General features: G+C 52.2%; 11 non-coding genes across 11 annotated transcripts; all 11 read left to right on the forward strand.

Moving 5' to 3' along the window:
• Positions 1 to 877: 877 nt before the first annotated feature.
• TRNAS-UGA (transfer RNA serine (anticodon UGA)) lies at positions 878 to 959 on the forward strand. The gene has a single exon. It is a non-coding gene; the product is annotated as a tRNA-Ser (tRNA).
• A 270-nt stretch (positions 960 to 1,229) lies between these two features.
• Positions 1,230 to 1,311, forward strand: TRNAS-CGA (transfer RNA serine (anticodon CGA)). The gene has a single exon. It is a non-coding gene; the product is annotated as a tRNA-Ser (tRNA).
• A 1,103-nt stretch (positions 1,312 to 2,414) lies between these two features.
• On the forward strand, positions 2,415 to 2,496 carry TRNAS-UGA (transfer RNA serine (anticodon UGA)). Its single transcript has one exon. It is a non-coding gene; the product is annotated as a tRNA-Ser (tRNA).
• A 271-nt stretch (positions 2,497 to 2,767) lies between these two features.
• Positions 2,768 to 2,849, forward strand: TRNAS-CGA (transfer RNA serine (anticodon CGA)). The gene has a single exon. It is a non-coding gene; the product is annotated as a tRNA-Ser (tRNA).
• Positions 2,850 to 3,980: 1,131 nt separating this feature from the next.
• TRNAS-UGA (transfer RNA serine (anticodon UGA)) lies at positions 3,981 to 4,062 on the forward strand. Its single transcript has one exon. It is a non-coding gene; the product is annotated as a tRNA-Ser (tRNA).
• A 271-nt stretch (positions 4,063 to 4,333) lies between these two features.
• On the forward strand, positions 4,334 to 4,415 carry TRNAS-CGA (transfer RNA serine (anticodon CGA)). Its single transcript has one exon. It is a non-coding gene; the product is annotated as a tRNA-Ser (tRNA).
• A 1,094-nt stretch (positions 4,416 to 5,509) lies between these two features.
• Positions 5,510 to 5,591, forward strand: TRNAS-UGA (transfer RNA serine (anticodon UGA)). The gene has a single exon. It is a non-coding gene; the product is annotated as a tRNA-Ser (tRNA).
• A 271-nt stretch (positions 5,592 to 5,862) lies between these two features.
• Positions 5,863 to 5,944, forward strand: TRNAS-CGA (transfer RNA serine (anticodon CGA)). Its single transcript has one exon. It is a non-coding gene; the product is annotated as a tRNA-Ser (tRNA).
• A 1,096-nt stretch (positions 5,945 to 7,040) lies between these two features.
• On the forward strand, positions 7,041 to 7,122 carry TRNAS-UGA (transfer RNA serine (anticodon UGA)). Its single transcript has one exon. It is a non-coding gene; the product is annotated as a tRNA-Ser (tRNA).
• A 271-nt stretch (positions 7,123 to 7,393) lies between these two features.
• Positions 7,394 to 7,475, forward strand: TRNAS-CGA (transfer RNA serine (anticodon CGA)). Its single transcript has one exon. It is a non-coding gene; the product is annotated as a tRNA-Ser (tRNA).
• Positions 7,476 to 8,915: 1,440 nt separating this feature from the next.
• Positions 8,916 to 8,997, forward strand: TRNAS-CGA (transfer RNA serine (anticodon CGA)). Its single transcript has one exon. It is a non-coding gene; the product is annotated as a tRNA-Ser (tRNA).
• The last annotated feature ends 322 nt before the right edge of the window (positions 8,998 to 9,319 follow it).

Consider the following 9,319-nt stretch of genomic DNA (forward strand, 5'->3'; position numbering starts at 1 on the left):
TGCTGCTTTATGCGCCATAGAGTGAAAGGCCGAGACGAAACAAAGCGAGGCGCACGGGGGTGAACCGTGGCCGGTTAGCTCAGTTGGTTAGAGCGTGGTGCTAATAACGCCAAGGTCGCGGGTTCGATCCCCCGTACGGGCCAGTCTGCATTTTGTCTCTATGCAGCAGTGGTCTAACCCACCATGCCGAAGGCGGAAAACCATGTCGGAAAAAAAAAACGTGCGATGTGCGTACCGTGGCCGGTTAGCTCAGTTGGTTAGAGCGTGGTGCTAATAACGCCAAGGTCGCGGGTTTGATCCCCGTACGGGCCAGTTGACCTTTTGTCTCTATGCAGCAGTGGTCTACCCACCCCATGCCGAAGGCGGAAAACCATGTCGAAAAAAAAAGCGTGCGATGTGCGTGTCATGGCCGGTTAGCTCAGTTGGTTAGAGCGTGGTGCTAATAACGCCAAGGTCGCGGGTTCGATCCCCGTACGGGCCAGTCTTCCCTCCATCTTTATGAAGCAAAGGTGCAACCTACACAGTAAAGGCAGAAATGCTTCTGGTGAAACTCCTAACTCTGGATGCTTGCAAGTTCAAGTCCTGTTGCTGCACCACCAGAGTCCTAACTCCCATCATAAAGGCAGAAAACCTTGTTGCAACAATCTTATCTATGCAGAACGTCATCGGAAAGTTTTTATTCCGCCGAATGAATAGCCCCCCCCCCCCCCCCCCCAAGAACTCTCAGCTCAAAGTTGCCCGTTTCTGAACGGCAAAGAGTGTTGCACGCCTGCGCTGAGTTAGCACTCTGAAGCCTCGTCTTACATTCAAGGCGAAAGCCCCTGAGCTGTAGTTGACAGATGACCACCGATGAGGGAGCTGGGAAGCACAGCGGTCAGCTGTGATGGCCGAGTGGTTAAGGCGTTGGACTTGAAATCCAATGGGGTCTCCCCGCACAGGTTCAAATCCTGTTCACAGCGCAGTGCCTTTCTTTTCTTTTCTATGTGTTCCATGGGAAGGGACACCTACCTCTGCTTCATCTCGTAGAGATCAATAATTGAAGTCAACCAGCTGTAAGGAGAGACATTCCCCATTCCTGCCCCTTGCCGTGAAGAACCAGACTCTAGTAGCTTAATTCCCCCCCGTTCGGGCCATGCCCTAAACTGTCATTTCCAAACGGCACCTGCTAGACTGTCATTTGCAAAAGACATTCGCCAAGTGGGAAGGCGTGTCCTAGTGGAGGCGTGGCAGCTGTGATGGCCGAGTGGTTAAGGCGTTGGACTCGAAATCCAATGGGGTCTCCCCGCACAGGTTCAAATCCTGTTCACAGCGGAGGCTTTTAGGCCCTGGTGGAGAGAAATCCTACCCTCTTTCAGCCTTTACGCATCCCTTTGATATGTTGCAGTCCAAACGGGAAGAGTTTTACTCTCTGCTTTTCCAGCAGACCATCCACAGTGCCCTCTTCAACCTGTCAAATCCCACATCACACCTTTAAAAAAAGGTGCCGTAGCCAAATCCAATGGCTTCTCTGCACACGGATCCAAATTCTCTTTGCTGCTTTATGCGCCATAGAGTGAAAGGCCGAGACGGAAACAAAGCGAGGCGCACGGGGGTGAACCGTGGCCGGTTAGCTCAGTTGGTTAGAGCGTGGTGCTAATAACGCCAAGGTCGCGGGTTCGATCCCCGTACGGGCCAGTCTGCATTTTGTCTCTATGCAGCAGTGGTCTAACCCACCATGCCGAAGGCGGAAAACCATGTCGAAAAAAAAAAAAACGTGCGATGTGCGTACCGTGGCCGGTTAGCTCAGTTGGTTAGAGCGTGGTGCTAATAACGCCAAGGTCGCGGGTTCGATCCCCGTACGGGCCAGTTGACCTTTTGTCTCTATGCAGCAGTGGTCTAACCCACCCCATGCCGAAGGCGGAAAACCATGTCGGAAAAAAAAAGCGTGCGATGTGCGTGTCATGGCCGGTTAGCTCAGTTGGTTAGAGCGTGGTGCTAATAACGCCAAGGTCGCGGGTTCGATCCCCGTACGGGCCAGTCTTCCCTCCATCTTTATGAAGCAAAGGTGCAACCTACACAGTAAAGGCAGAAATGCTTCTGGTGAAACTCCTAACTCTGGATGCTTGCAAGTTCAAGTCCTGTTGCTGCACCACCAGAGTCCTAACTCCCATCATAAAGCAGAAAACCTTGTTGCAACAATCTTATCTATGCAGAACGTCATCGGAAAGTTTTTATTCCGCCGAATGAATAGCCTCCCCCCCCCCCCCCAGAATCAAGAACTCTCAGCTCAAGTTGCCCGTTTCTGAACGGCAAAGAGTGTTGCACGCCTGCGCTGAGTTAGCACTCTGAAGCCTCGTCTTACATTCAAGGCGAAAGCCCCTGAGCTGTAGTTGACAGATGACCACCGATGAGGGAGCTGGGAAGCACAGCGGTCAGCTGTGATGGCCGAGTGGTTAAGGCGTTGGACTTGAAATCCAATGGGGTCTCCCCGCACAGGTTCAAATCCTGTTCACAGCGCAGTGCCTTTCTTTTCTTTTCTATGTGTTCCATGGGAAGGGACACCTACCTCTGCTTCATCTCGTAGAGATCAATAATTGAAGTCAACCAGCTGTAAGGAGAGACATTCCCCATTCCTGCCCCTTGCCGTGAAGAACCAGACTCTAGTAGCTTAATTCCCCCCCGTTCGGGCCCATGCCCTAAACTGTCATTTCCAAACGGCACCTGCTAGACTGTCATTTGCAAAAGACATTCGCCAAGTGGGAAGGCGTGTCCTAGTGGAGGCGTGGCAGCTGTGATGGCCGAGTGGTTAAGGCGTTGGACTCGAAATCCAATGGGGTCTCCCCGCACAGGTTCAAATCCTGTTCACAGCGGAGGCTTTTAGGCCCTGGTGGAGAGAAATCCTACCCTCTTTCAGCCTTTACGCATCCCTTTGATATGTTGCAGTCCAAACGGGAAGAGTTTTACTCTCTGCTTTTCCAGCAGACCATCCACAGTGCCCTCTTCAACCTGTCAAATCCCACATCACACCTTTAAAAAAAGGTGCCGTAGCCAAATCCAATGGCTTCTCTGCACACGGATCCAAATTCTCTTTGCTGCTTTATGCGCCATAGAGTGAAAGGCCGAGACGGAAACAAAGCGAGGCGCACGGGGGTGAACCGTGGCCGGTTAGCTCAGTTGGTTAGAGCGTGGTGCTAATAACGCCAAGGTCGCGGGTTCGATCCCCGTACGGGCCAGTCTGCATTTTGTCTCTATGCAGCAGTGGTCTAACCCACCATGCCGAAGGCGGAAAACCATGTCGGAAAAAAAAAACGTGCGATGTGCGTACCGTGGCCGGTTAGCTCAGTTGGTTAGAGCGTGGTGCTAATAACGCCAAGGTCGCGGGTTCGATCCCCGTACGGGCCAGTTGACCTTTTGTCTCTATGCAGCAGTGGTCTAACCCACCCCATGCCGAAGGCGGAAAACCATGTCGGAAAAAAAAAGCGTGCGATGTGCGTGTCATGGCCGGTTAGCTCAGTTGGTTAGAGCGTGGTGCTAATGCTCGCGTAGCTCAGTTGGTTAGAGCGTGGTGCTAATACGCCAAGGTCGCGGGTTCGATCCCCGTACGGGCCAGTCTTTCCCTCCATCTTATGAAGCAAAGGTGCAACCTACACAGTAAAGGCAGAAATGCTTCTGGTGAAACTCCTAACTCTGGATGCTTGCAAGTTCAAGTCCTGTTGCTGCACCACCAGAGTCCTAACTCCCATCATAAAGGCAGAAAACCTTGTTGCAACAATCTTATCTATGCAGAACGTCATCGGAAAGTTTTTATTCCGCCGAATGAATAGCCTCCCCCCCCCCCCAAGAACTCTCAGCTCAAAGTTGCCCGTTTGTGAACGGCAAAGAGTGTTGCACGCCTGCGCTGAGTTAGCACTCTGAAGCCTCGTCTTACATTCAAGGCGAAAGCCCCTGAGCTGTAGTTGACAGATGACCACCGATGAGGGAGCTGGGAAGCACAGCGGTCAGCTGTGATGGCCGAGTGGTTAAGGCGTTGGACTTGAAATCCAATGGGGTCTCCCCGCACAGGTTCAAATCCTGTTCACAGCGCAGTGCCTTTCTTTTCTTTTCTATGTGTTCCATGGGAAGGGACACCTACCTCTGCTTCATCTCGTAGAGATCAATAATTGAAGTCAACCAGCTGTAAGGAGAGACATTCCCCATTCCTGCCCCTTGCCGTGAAGAACCAGACTCTAGTAGCTTAATTCCCCCCCGTTCGGGCCCATGCCCTAAACTGTCATTTCCAAACGGCACCTGCTAGACTGTCATTTGCAAAAGACATTCGCCAAGTGGGAAGGCGTGTCCTAGTGGAGGCGTGGCAGCTGTGATGGCCGAGTGGTTAAGGCGTTGGACTCGAAATCCAATGGGGTCTCCCCGCACAGGTTCAAATCCTGTTCACAGCGGAGGCTTTTAGGCCCTGGTGGAGAGAAATCCTACCCTCTTTCAGCCTTTACGCATCCCTTTGATATGTTGCAGTCCAAACGGGAAGAGTTTTACTCTCTGCTTTTCCAGCAGACCATCCACAGTGCCCTCTTCAACCTGTCAAATCCCACATCACACCTTTAAAAAAAGGTGCCGTAGCCAAATCCAATGGCTTCTCTGCACACGGATCCAAATTCTCTTTGCTGCTTTATGCGCCATAGAGTGAAAGGCCGAGACGGAAACAAAGCGAGGCGCACGGGGGTGAACCGTGGCCGGTTAGCTCAGTTGGTTAGAGCGTGGTGCTAATAACGCCAAGGTCGCGGGTTCGATCCCCGTACGGGCCAGTCTGCATTTTGTCTCTATGCAGCAGTGGTCTAACCCACCATGCCGAAGGCGGAAAACCATGTCGGAAAAAAAAAAACGTGCGATGTGCGTACCGTGGCCGGTTAGCTCAGTTGGTTAGAGCGTGGTGCTAATAACGCCAAGGTCGCGGTTCGATCCCCGTACGGGCCAGTTGACCTTTTGTCTCTATGCAGCAGTGGTCTAACCCACCCCATGCCGAAGGCGGAAAACCATGTCGGAAAAAAAAGCGTGCGATGTGCGTGTCATGGCCGGTTAGCTCAGTTGGTTAGAGCGTGGTGCTAATAACGCCAAGGTCGCGGGTTCGATCCCCGTACGGGCCAGTCTTCCCTCCATCTTTATGAAGCAAGGTGCAACCTACACAGTAAAGGCAGAAATGCTTCTGGTGAAACTCCTAACTCTGGATGCTTGCAAGTTCAAGTCCTGTTGCTGCACCACCAGAGTCCTAACTCCCATCATAAAGGCAGAAAACCTTGTTGCAACAATCTTATCTATGCAGAACGTCATCGGAAATTTTTTATTCCGCCGAATGAATAGCCTCCCCCCCCCCCCCAAGAACTCTCAGCTCAAAGTTGCCCGTTTCTGAACGGCAAAGAGTGTTGCACGCCTGCGCTGAGTTAGCACTCTGAAGCCTCGTCTTACATTCAAGGCGAAAGCCCCTGAGCTGTAGTTGACAGATGACCACCGATGAGGGAGCTGGGAAGCACAGCGGTCAGCTGTGATGGCCGAGTGGTTAAGGCGTTGGACTTGAAATCCAATGGGGTCTCCCCGCACAGGTTCAAATCCTGTTCACAGCGCAGTGCCTTTCTTTTCTTTTCTATGTGTTCCATGGGAAGGGACACCTACCTCTGCTTCATCTCGTAGAGATCAATAATTGAAGTCAACCAGCTGTAAGGAGAGACATTCCCCATTCCTGCCCCTTGCCGTGAAGAACCAGACTCTAGTAGCTTAATTCCCCCCCGTTCGGGCCCATGCCCTAAACTGTCATTTCCAAACGGCACCTGCTAGACTGTCATTTGCAAAAGACATTCGCCAAGTGGGAAGGCGTGTCCTAGTGGAGGCGTGGCAGCTGTGATGGCCGAGTGGTTAAGGCGTTGGACTCGAAATCCAATGGGGTCTCCCCGCACAGGTTCAAATCCTGTTCACAGCGGAGGCTTTTAGGCCCTGGTGGAGAGAAATCCTACCCTCTTTCAGCCTTTACGCATCCCTTTGATATGTTGCAGTCCAAACGGGAAGAGTTTTACTCTCTGCTTTTCCAGCAGACCATCCACAGTGCCCTCTTCAACCTGTCAAATCCCACATCACACCTTTTAAAAAAGGTGCCGTAGCCAAATCCAATGGCTTCTCTGCACACGGATCCAAATTCTCTTTGCTGCTTTATGCGCCATAGAGTGAAAGGCCGAGACGGAAACAAAGCGAGGCGCACGGGGGTGAACCGTGGCCGGTTAGCTCAGTTGGTTAGAGCGTGGTGCTAATAACGCCAAGGTCGCGGGTTCGATCCCCGTACGGGCCAGTCTGCATTTTGTCTCTATGCAGCAGTGGTCTAACCCACCATGCCGAAGGCGGAAAACCATGTCGGAAAAAAAAAAACGTGCGATGTGCGTACCGTGGCCGGTTAGCTCAGTTGGTTAGAGCGTGGTGCTAATAACGCCAAGGTCGCGGGTTCGATCCCCGTACGGGCCAGTTGACCTTTTGTCTCTATGCAGCAGTGGTCTAACCCACCCCATGCCGAAGGCGGAAAACCATGTCGGAAAAAAAAGCGTGCGATGTGCGTGTCATGGCCGGTTAGCTCAGTTGGTTAGAGCGTGGTGCTAATAACGCCAAGGTCGCGGGTTCGATCCCCGTACGGGCCAGTCTTCCCTCCATCTTTATGAAGCAAAGGTGCAACCTACACAGTAAAGGCAGAAATGCTTCTGGTGAAACTCCTAACTCTGGATGCTTGCAAGTTCAAGTCCTGTTGCTGCACCACCAGAGTCCTAACTCCCATCATAAAGGCAGAAAACCTTGTTGCAACAATCTTATCTATGCAGAACGTCATCGGAAAGTTTTTATTCCGCCGAATGAATAGCCTCCCCCCCCCCCCCCAAGAACTCTCAGCTCAAAGTTGCCCGTTTCTGAACGGCAAAGAGTGTTGCACGCCTGCGCTGAGTTAGCACTCTGAAGCCTCGTCTTACATTCAAGGCGAAAGCCCCTGAGCTGTAGTTGACAGATGACCACCGATGAGGAGCTGGGAAGCACAGCGGTCAGCTGTGATGGCCGAGTGGTTAAGGCGTTGGACTTGAAATCCAATGGGGTCTCCCCGCACAGGTTCAAATCCTGTTCACAGCGCAGTGCCTTTCTTTTCTTTTCTATGTGTTCCATGGGAAGGGACACCTACCTCTGCTTCATCTCGTAGAGATCAATAATTGAAGTCAACCAGCTGTAAGGAGAGACATTCCCCATTCCTGCCCCTTGCCGTGAAGAACCAGACTCTAGTAGCTTAATTCCCCCCCGTTCGGGCCCATGCCCTAAACTGTCATTTCCAAACGGCACCTGCTAGACTGTCATTTGCAAAAGACATTCGCCAAGTGGGAAGGCGTGTCCTAGTGGAGGCGTGGCAGCTGTGATGGCCGAGTGGTTAAGGCGTTGGACTCGAAATCCAATGGGGTCTCCCCGCACAGGTTCAAATCCTGTTCACAGCGGAGGCTTTTAGGCCCTGGTGGAGAGAAATCCTACCCTCTTTCAGCCTTTACGCATCCCTTTGATATGTTGCAGTCCAAACGGGAAGAGTTTTACTCTCTGCTTTTCCAGCAGACCATCCACAGTGCCCTCTTCAACCTGTCAAATCCCACATCACACCTTTAAAAAAGGTGCCGTAGCCAAATCCAATGGCTTCTCTGCACACGGATCCAAATTCTCTTTGCTGCTTTATGCGCCATAGAGTGAAAGGCCGAGACGGAACAAAGCGAGGCGCACGGGGTGAACCGTGGCCGGTTAGCTCAGTTGGTTAGAGCGTGGTGCTAATAACGCCAAGGTCGCGGGTTCGATCCCCGTACGGGCCAGTCTGCATTTTGTCTCTATGCAGCAGTGGTCTAACCCACCATGCCGAAGGCGGAAAACCATGTCGGAAAAAAAAAACGTGCGATGTGCGTACCGTGGCCGGTTAGCTCAGTTGGTTAGAGCGTGGTGCTAATAACGCCAAGGTCGCGGGTTCGATCCCCGTACGGGCCAGTTGACCTTTTGTCTCTATGCAGCAGTGGTCTAACCCACCCCATGCCGAAGGCGGAAAACCATGTCGGAAAAAAAAGCGTGCGATGTGCGTGTCATGGCCGGTTAGCTCAGTTGGTTAGAGCGTGGTGCTAATAACGCCAAGGTCGCGGGTTCGATCCCCGTACGGGCCAGTCTTCCCTCCATCTTTATGAAGCAAAGGTGCAACCTACACAGTAAAGGCAGAAATGCTTCTGGTGAAACTCCTAACTCTGGATGCTTGCAAGTTCAAGTCCTGTTGCTGCACCACCAGAGTCCTAACTCCCATCATAAAGGCAGAAAACCTTGTTGCAACAATCTTATCTATGCAGAACGTCATCGAAAGTTTTTATTCCGCCGAATGAATAGCCTCCCCCCCCCCCCAAGAACTCTCAGCTCAAAGTTGCCCGTTTCTGAACGGCAAAGAGTGTTGCACGCCTGCGCTGAGTTAGCACTCTGAAGCCTCGTCTTACATTCAAGGCGAAAGCCCCTGAGCTGTAGTTGACAGATGACCACCGATGAGGGAGCTGGGAAGCACAGCGGTCAGCTGTGATGGCCGAGTGGTTAAGGCGTTGGACTTGAATCCAATGGGGTCTCCCCGCACAGTTCAAATCCTGTTCACAGCGCAGTGCCTTTCTTTTCTTTTCTATGTGTTCCATGGGAAGGGACACCTACCTCTGCTTCATCTCGTAGAGATCAATAATTGAAGTCAACCAGCTGTAAGGAGAGACATTCCCCATTCCTGCCCCTTGCCGTGAAGAACCAGACTCTAGTAGCTTAATTCCCCCCCGTTCGGGCCCATGCCCTAAACTGTCATTTCCAACGGCACCTGCTAGACTGTCATTTGCAAAAGACATTCGCCAAGTGGGAAGGCGTGTCCTAGTGGAGGCGTGGCAGCTGTGATGGCCGAGTGGTTAAGGCGTTGGACTCGAAATCCAATGGGGTCTCCCCGCACAGGTTCAAATCCTGTTCACAGCGGAGCTTTTAGGCCCTGGTGGAGAGAAATCCTACCCTCTTTCAGCCTTTAAGCATCCCTTTGATATGTTGCAGTCCAAACGGGAAGAGTTTTACTCTCTGCTTTTCCAGCAGACCATCCACAGTGCCCTCTTCAACCTGTCAAATCCCACATCACACCTTTAAAAAGGTGCCGTAGCCAAATCCAATGGCTTCTCTGCACACGGATCCAAATTCTCTTTGCTGCTTTATGCGCCATAGAGTGAAAGGCCGAGACGGAAACAAAGCGAGGCGCCACGGGGGTGAACCGTGGCCGGTTAGCTCAGTTGGTTAGAGCGTGGTGCTT

The sequence above is a fragment of the Dendropsophus ebraccatus genome, unplaced genomic scaffold, assembly GCF_027789765.1.
Source record: "Dendropsophus ebraccatus isolate aDenEbr1 unplaced genomic scaffold, aDenEbr1.pat pat_scaffold_1137_ctg1, whole genome shotgun sequence".
NCBI classification, from domain to species: Eukaryota; Metazoa; Chordata; class Amphibia; order Anura; family Hylidae; genus Dendropsophus; species Dendropsophus ebraccatus.